This window comes from Pyrgilauda ruficollis, unplaced genomic scaffold, assembly GCF_017590135.1.
Source record: "Pyrgilauda ruficollis isolate IOZ18807 unplaced genomic scaffold, ASM1759013v1 scaffold59, whole genome shotgun sequence".
Classification (NCBI taxonomy): domain Eukaryota; kingdom Metazoa; phylum Chordata; class Aves; order Passeriformes; family Passeridae; genus Pyrgilauda; species Pyrgilauda ruficollis.
Genome location: NW_024527599.1, coordinates 1847028 through 1855756, shown reverse-complemented (window position 1 = coordinate 1855756; position 8729 = coordinate 1847028). Strand labels below are relative to the sequence as shown.

General features: G+C 41.3%; 1 protein-coding gene across 3 annotated transcripts in view; it reads left to right on the top strand.

Annotated features, from left to right (window-relative positions):
- USP32 (ubiquitin specific peptidase 32) overlaps positions 1 to 8729 on the top strand; it is a 62656-nt gene that overhangs the window by 700 nt on the left and 53227 nt on the right. The window lies entirely within an intron of this gene.

The window sequence follows — 8729 nt, the reverse complement described above, 5'->3', positions numbered from 1 at the left end:
CACCTGTTTGATATTTAAAGCCCTGATAAAATTCAGAAGCTCAAGCCAATCTATGGCTGCCCTTTTTATTCCTGCTCGCATGTGAGAGGCATGTCAGGAGTGATAAGGGAGAACTGGGAGGAACCACTGGGTGTTAACTGAAAAAGAAACAAACTGACGTGAAAGGGGGGGGTTTTGTTAAATATTTTCTATTTTTTTTTTTTTCTGGTGGAGCCTCTGAGGGATGCCATGTCAGATAGGAAATGGAGCAACGTAGTGTCAAGCAGGAGAAACAAACGTATGATTCAAAGTCACTTGTTACAGATTTTAAACATAACAGCCCTGAAGGATTTTCACTGCTAGTGAAAGTATAGGAAGTCTTTGAAAGCTCTGGTGCACGTATTTTTAGAAGAGCTGGAGTTATAAATGCAGCTTGGTTGAGGTGTGAAGTTAAATATATCAGGAAGTGTTTGAAATAAGCTGTTTGGTGGAGAACACAGTCATTTGGTCACGATGTATATTCCAGAGTCCCTAAAGAAAAAAAACCAAGTGTTTTGAATTTTAAAGTTAGATTTAAACTCTTACATTGCTTCAAAATCAAGGCAGTTGATCTTGATGCTTCATAATTGATAATTTCTTCTTAATAAGAAACTATTTCTGCACAGTGAACATAATACTTTTCTTTGTTGCTTTTCTGGATGTTTTTCTTCTCTATATGAGACCTTCAATACTGTTTCTCTGTAGGAGACCAGAAAGGTTGTTTTAGGCACTCTGTTATAAATTGATGTTTTGCTAAATAACTTTGTTGTTTACTTAACCAGTGAATCACTGTATGTATAAAACAGGCCAGTTATCAAAACATTATTTGTTAGACCATTCCTGCTTCCACAGAACCTTGCTGGTACTTGTGGCATTTCTGTGGACACAAACAGAGATAATGGATAAACGTAAAGGTTAAAAAAAAAAACAAAACAAATATATTTATCTCCAATTAGATCCACCTTCTCTAACACTGTTTCCTCGTTCTTAAATGGTGAGAAAGTTTTGTATTAGGTGGTATTTGTACAGATTTTTCTGCTGGGAATTCTTTATGAGTAATCAGTAGTGGTTACCTGTACTTGTGGTAATCATTCAGAATGCTGTGATTGTATTTTTGAGTCACCAGTTTGAATTTCAGTTGTTCAGACTATCTGGGAAAAAAATGCTGCTTCAGAAAATCAGGCTGACTTTTAAGCAGTTTCATTTATTACAATTCCATTTTGGTAGTAACCAAAGGTTGTGAAGTTGAGGGGAGTTGTGGTTAAAGGCTCACAATATAAATAACTGTAGCTAAAATATAACTTCTGTTCGAGGAGATGAAAGTGCCAGAGCGGCCTGGTGCTGAGGGCCTTTTCCACCCTTGAACAGGAGACAGTCCTGCTGTTTTATTTTCCTCTTTTTTTCCTTGGCACAGGCAGCTGACTCTGCTGTGGTGACGTGGCCCTGTGGATGGGCACGGTGAAGTTGTCCTGTGTCCACCAGTGCAGGTCACAGGAGCCTCACCAGCCTCCCTGAGATCTGTGTCTGCCTGTGCAGCCTGGCAGTGGAAAGCAAGGGGTGCTATTTTAAACATCTCTTTTTATGAATTTTGCCAATTGTGGTCATCTTATTTATAGTAGCCAGAGGCACAAAGTGGTGTTGCTGTGGAAAAGGTATGAGATGGGAAGTGAGGAGAGCTATTCCTGACCCCACAGACCTCCTTCCGAGGATGGATTCTTTGTGAGGAGATGAAATCCTTGGGCAGGTCATTAGAGGTGAAGTCAGAAGTGCTTTGTTCCAAACTGAGCATAAAATTGTCAGTTATTTTATCAAACTGAATTTGTGGTGGCATGAAGTGGTACTGTGGCTCTTGAGCTTGTTGCTTTTTTCTTAGACTTAAGCTCCAACAGCAATTTTCTGCTTAGGGCAGTGCTGCAAGTCAGCCAGTGTTCTGTTTTGGTGGATTTTCCAACGTTTGTCTCTGATTTCCCATTCCTCTCCTGCCACTGTGTCCATCAGGCTGGCTGGGTGCTCTGGCCTTGCCAAGGAGATGGTGCTCTAAAACCTGTCTTACCTTTTAGTTCTCCTGCTGCCAGTCTTGACACCCAGTTCTTCAAAGGGCTGGCTTTGGGCCAATAAAACATTATTTAAAAAAACCTTTTATCACTATTGTGTTAGCTCCTGTATCATTACAGCAGCTCCTGCACAGTCCTGTGTTGTATATGGAATATTTTAATCAGAATTCTAGGAAAGACATTCCTGTGTGGTATTGGTGGCCAGTTGATTTCAGATCCTTATGGATTCTATTTTCCAGTGGCTGTTAATGTGTTCTTCAGTAGCTTTGAGAGGATAATCGTAGACTGAGTATAAATTTATGTAAGTACTTGTGAATTATGAAACTGTAGAATCTGTAGTAAAAGTTTCTGTGAATGCTACTTAGAGCAGGTGTAATTCAGGCCATTCTCAGCTAAATTATCTATGCTAAATATTGAGTCAGGGAACCACTTAAAAGAAATGTTGGTGCATGATCATGGATCTGTCAAATTTGGGCCAGAGAGGAAGGCAGAGTTTTCCTTCTGCTCAAAGCAAGGTGTGATTTTTGTTTCATGAGTGCAGGGTGGAAGAAGGGGGACTGCCACAACATCAGCATGGTCAGTGAGCATAGAATTTGGAGAAGTGAGTGACTGCTGATAAATCCATTTAATTGTGTTTGGTCCTGTGCTCAGTGATCTCTGAGAAAAAGAGCAAAATGTAAGCACAGAAACAGTGCTGTTGTTGGAAAATGCACATGCAGTTAAAATGCCAGCCAACAGCAAGGCAAAACTTGCAGGTGTATCAATTCCACAGGTTTTGCCTCTGGAGAGTTCATGGCATGGTGGTTTTTAAGGCTGTTTTCTTCCCTGGTTTTGTGTCTCTGAGATGGTACCAAGTTGAGAGCACCAAAGTAACAAAAACCCTCTCTAACCCACAAGGAGGATGGTGAGTGTGTGCCAGTAATGACTAATGTGTGATGGGCAGAGGATAAATCTTGCTAATGACCTTTTGTGTCTTGATTGAATTTGAAAAATAGCTACATTTGTTTTATTTAAATCAAGGCAAATATATCTGGTGTCTGATCATTAACATCCTCAAGCGTACAGATGTCATAAATCTGACAAGAGGATGATGGAAAACTTGTGCAAATATATCATCATCTAGTTGAGGCTGTCGATCTCAGCCTGGTGACAAATCCACGGACTCAGCCCTTCAGCCCATGGAAAACTGCTTTTTATTACTCCAGATTATGAAATTAACTTTTTAAATCCCAGACATCTTTTCAGGAAAAACAGTCAGGGAACCATTTTAGTAGTTTATTCTTTTCTTTCTGTATTCCATGAAGGAGAGTGTTCTGCTTTATTTTCTCTCACAGCTGAAAACCAGAGCTTGACCATGATAGAGAGGTGAAGGTTCTTGGGGATATGTTATTTTCTAAGAGTACAAACCTGTGCTTTTCTGAGCCTTGAGTTTCAGAGGCATGTGGTGAAAATGCCTAGAAGTGTCTCTCTGATAGCTTTTTTTTTAGCTATCAGAATGAATAGAATCCACTGTGGAGACAGTCTAGATTCTACAGCGAGGCTTGTTATGTCAGCCAGTATTTGATGGCTTCAGGGCTCTGTCATATGATGAAAGCAGGTATGAATGCAGAGCTTCACACTTCCTGTTTATAAAGCTGCAGAGCTGCAAGTGGCTGCTCAAATTCACAGAGCAGTAATTATTTCACAACTCCGGCATTCAGCTGTGGTGCTTGTTTTGGGAGGGCACCTCAGCAGTCTCTGCTGAACATGTATTTCAAAGGCAGGAGTGACTGGGGGAATTCTGCTGAAACTTCCATGAACTGATGAGAAGATGCTCCTTAGAATCACGGACTGGTTTGGGTTGGAAGGGACCTCAGAGATCATCTTGTTCCACCCCCCTGCCATGGACACCTCCTGGTGTCCATGCTCCAACCTGGCCTTGGACACTTCTCTGAGCAGCCTGTGCCACCCTCACCACCCTCACAGGGAGGAATTTCTCCTAATATCCAATCTAATCCACTCTCTGTCAGTGTGAAGCCATTCCCCTTGTCCTGGCACGCCAGGCCCTTGTAAAAAGTCTCTCCCTGTGTTTCCTGTCAGCTCCTTCGGGTACTGGAGGGCTGCAATTAGGTCACCCCAAATCTCTTCTCCAGGCTGAACCATCCCAATTCCCTCACCCTTTCCTCCCAGCAGAGCTGCTCCATCCCTCTGATCATCTGGACAGCCTCCAGCAGCTCCAGGTCCTTCTGGATTGCCCCTCAGGGCTGGGGGCAGCTCTGCAGGTGGGATCCCAGAGAGCAGAATCCCCCATTTCCTGCTGCCCACGCTGTGGGGTCAGCCCAGGACACAGGGCATGTCCAACCTCTCACCCAGCAGCGCTCCCAAATCCTTCTCCCTATGGCTGATCTGTTGGAAGAGAGTTGGTTTGTAGTCTGTAATTCTTCAGGTGCTAAATTGCAGCCACCACTTTCTCCTTTTCCTCAGGTTCCAAGTTTAGGGAAGTGAACTCAGGGGGTTTCTGCCTCTTGTTTAGGACTCCCCAAGTTATTTCCTGTTGGAAATGAGGAACATTGGTGGAGTAAATTTCAGCCAGCTAACGGTAAATTTCCTTTCCTGAGATACCTTTTGAGGTCTTTAGAGGCTTTTTATGAAATACCAGTTGAAAACTTACAAATTAGGGGCAAATATTGCCTCCTGCTTAGGCTGCTGCAAGTGCTGTGGTTCTGTGGGAGCTGATTGCATCCTTTTAGTAGGTTTTTAGTAATTCTTAGATGGTTCCCAAGCACGGCAGAAACTTGGTGATTGCACAAGTGTTGAATGTGCAGAGAGTGATGCAAGTTTGAGAAAAGAGGATTTAAGAACATAGGTGTTTCATAAATAAGAAAAAGTTGATCATCTTAAAGGAAAAAAACCTCAAAAAGTTGAATTATGACTCAGTAAATGTTGGGAATCCTCTGGTTTCTCACTCCTCAGGTGAATCATGTCTCTAAATAGGAGCAAGCTCACAATATTAGCTGCAGTTCTGTCCTGTCAGCATGTTACTGGAGATTCCAATCAAAGCAGTCAGGAAAGCTGCCAGGGGAGTTTAAATAGATATCATTCCAGCCATGGGGCTGGAGGGCACAGGATAAGCTGAACAAATCCTCATTTTGAGTGTTAAATATCTTGATATAAGTGAAAAGACCACTGTCAGGCTATTCTATATGTAATACGTTTTCTTATCTTGATGTAGTCTGAAACTGAGTTCTCAAAACATTTGTTTGGATTATAGATTATATGCCTATGTATCTCCCAGGTCATAAACCTGAGCTTTATTTCTTGGGTTTTAATCAATGACATCGGTTCTAATCAGTTTCTAGTCTTTCCTCCTGTTACACCAGGGTTTTTTTTAAAATCTACATGCCCAGAGAAAGTTGTTGAACTTTCATCCTTAGAGATTTCCAAGCTCTGCCTGGACAAAACCCTCTGGAAGCTGGTTTGAGTTCAGCCTTGACCCACTTTCAAGCACAAGGGTGAACCAAGTGACCTCCTGAGATACTTTCCAACCTGATAGATTCCATAAAATATTTCAGCTTGAATTTTGTGAAGTCTTGTTTTGATGAAGCCCTAAATGTACCTGACTGTGTCCTACAGAGGAAAAAAAAAAAAAAAGGACAAAAATAGAAACTAGGAAGTTGTTCAGCGTGAGATGAAGCATCTCTAATGAAATGTGAAAGAAAAAAAATAAGAGGGGACTACTTTGAATCCTGTTTACTTGACTTGTAACAGTTTCAGGCTTTCTGGCTGCTGGCACTGTGGCAGAATGAGTAAAACAACCCTCACCCCTTTGCTGTGCTCGAGGGAACTCGGCCCACTGTCTCCTTTCATAAAATAAGTAAGGCATTCAGTTCTTTAGTACTCAAGAAAATGAAATCAGATTCAAAGAATGGGCATCAGAGGGGATGACAAGCCTGTGAGAATGAAAAAGAACATAGCATTACCAAGTAATGTGATGAGGTGAGGCATGAAGTGTCTATTGAGTTCTCTAAATTAGGATTATTGTATGACTCCTGCTTTGAGGTAGGACTGGGTAGGATTTTTCTGTATTTAAAAACCCAGATGTTACTAATATCTGTCATTCCAAAAGTGTCACTATCTTCTGAAAATTGAGTGTATTTTTGTTGGGTTGTGAAGTCATACATTGCTATAAATCATTTGCTGTATGGGAGGTCTAATGAGTGCAGAGCTCTTATGACATCTCCATGACTTAGTTATTAATTATTATTAAAATAATCCTGCTCTGTTCTGGTCCAAGAAGAAGTTGTAAATACTGTGAGCATACAGAAAGCTGATGGAGGAAGGGTAGGACAAGTGTGGCATTTTCAAACAGCAGAGTTGTCTCTGTCCACTGACTTTGGTTATTTCCAAGCCTGGTGTAAAGCAGACCTGCCCAGCTGGGGTTTTAGGGCCTCCTTCAGGGCTCCTCTTGGCCTGATGGTTTCCTAGTTTGAGTTTCTGCATAGAAAAGAAAGTTCTGTGGGTTAATTCTAATTAAGACTTTCAATTCTTAGTCATTTAAAAACAAGTTATTTCTTAATTTGTTCCATTCCTTGAAGCAGGTGCTTTTTCTATAAGTTGTACTTAGTCTGAATTATTGTGAATGTCCATGTGATATTTGCAGTATTGAAGAACTACAAAAAGCATCTTTAACATTTAATTTTCATATGAAAAGGTCATTTACATAATGAGACAATGAAGCCTTTGGGCAAAGATGAATGTAGAAGAAAAATCCATTAAGGTAGATTCTGCCTAGGAGTTTGAAAGGGCCTAATTCACCAAACTTTGAATGCTGGATTATTGCTGGCACTTACAAGAATAAAATTCCCTGCTTGCCTAAAAAAAGTGGCAAAATCCTAATGCACATTTTCTTTTGTGATTTCTTCAGGGACACCTTACCTTTATTAGTGATGACTCCATATCTCATAGGCTGTGTAGCTTTAATGTTTGCAGCTGAGCTGTCTAATAGTAGTTTTCATTTCTTTTTTTTATATAATGAATTTGAACACCTCTGAGAAATGGGGATTTTTATGGGGTTATATTTACAGCTGAGCAGGGCTGACATGGTCCCTGCAGGTGGGGCTTATTTGGAAAATGCATCACTTTGAAATGCTGCTTTATTAAACTGATGTAAAATCACTTCTGCATTTCTGATTTTTAATGGCTGTAAACTGAGTTCAGATCTTGGCTTGGCACTAAATGTGTCTGCGTGTGGGTTTTTGTAGTAATTCACCAAATCTGCTTAAAAACTGATGCAAGTTATAATCAATCAGAATTTTTCTATGTAGCCTATTAATTGATTCATTAGAATGAAAGGAAATTCCTTAGTTATTTTAGTGTATTACTGGCATGTGCCTAAGCCTTAGATGTGAGACTCTCGGTTTAATAATCTAAAAATTTAATAAAACCATTTTTCTTATAAACAAATGGTAACATTTGCAACAGGGCCTTTATTTGGTGTTGAATAAAAGGAGCTGTCTGAGAAGGGTTTGGACAAGGGCTAACCAGGCAGTTTGTAGTGGCCAGGGTTTATTTCCCATATAAATGTTATTTAAGGTGGGACTGGTGCAAGCCCTGGAATAGCTCCTCACTGAATCACTGCCTCCCCTGGCGTGCTCAGCTGTCACAGGTGGGGTGACCTGGCAGATGCAGCAACATGCCCTGATCTCCAATAAAAAAATCCTCCTTTTAACCTCTCACAGCCTAGGACAATCCTCTCCCATGCCACGGAAATGTGATTTTGAGGTGACCTGTGCTTCCATGGGGTGTGTTTGGGGCAAAGCCAGGCATTAATGGTGGTGTTAATGAAGTGCCCACCTTTGCAGAGAGGAGTTCCTGGGACAGGGATGCTTCTGAAAAACCAGCAGGGCCAGCCCTCCCTCAACTCTGGGCAGGCTGAGATGGGCAGAAAGGATGTCTGGCTTTGTCAGACCCTGCGGTTCGGACTTTTGGAGTGGTTTTAAATAGTCACTGAGACAGTCTGTACCTTCAAGAGCTCTGACTTCCTCCTGCTCAGCCTCTGCAGCCACAGGGCTGGGCAGGGGCAGCTGCTCTGAGCCAGCCACTGCTTCCAGCAGCAGCTACAAAGGCAAAAGGAATCTCTAACATTTCTTTTGGCGATTTGTTTTTTAAAATATCCAAATCCTTTGAAGCTGTTTCACTTAGTTTAGAGTCTGAATTGGGCCCACAAGCTATGAGAGGCAATGTCACTGGGCCAGACTAAGAGAGAATTGTATTCTGTATAAAAATGTAGGCTTCATCCTTTGAAAATAAAACCTACTACAAGCCCTTTGGAATTCTTCCTCAAAACCAGTGATTTTATTCACATTGTGTCTCTCCTTTTGTTAGCTGGTCTTTCAGTTGTCATCCACTCACAGTTTAATTTCATGTTAAGTGTTTAATATAGAATGGATGCTTATGTTTCTTTTGTGTTTGAATGGATGTTCCTTATCTCAAATCTGGTGACAATGGCAGTGCTCAGGGTTTGTGACAGATTCCTGAGCTGAAATATTTCAACAGGAATTTCTATCTCATTTAAGCTTGCCCTCTTCCAGTTGGAACCCATTGCTACTACTACAGTTCCTGCTGAAGAGCCCTTCCTTCTCCAGCTTCCTTGTAAGCTCCCTTCAGATGCTGGAATTG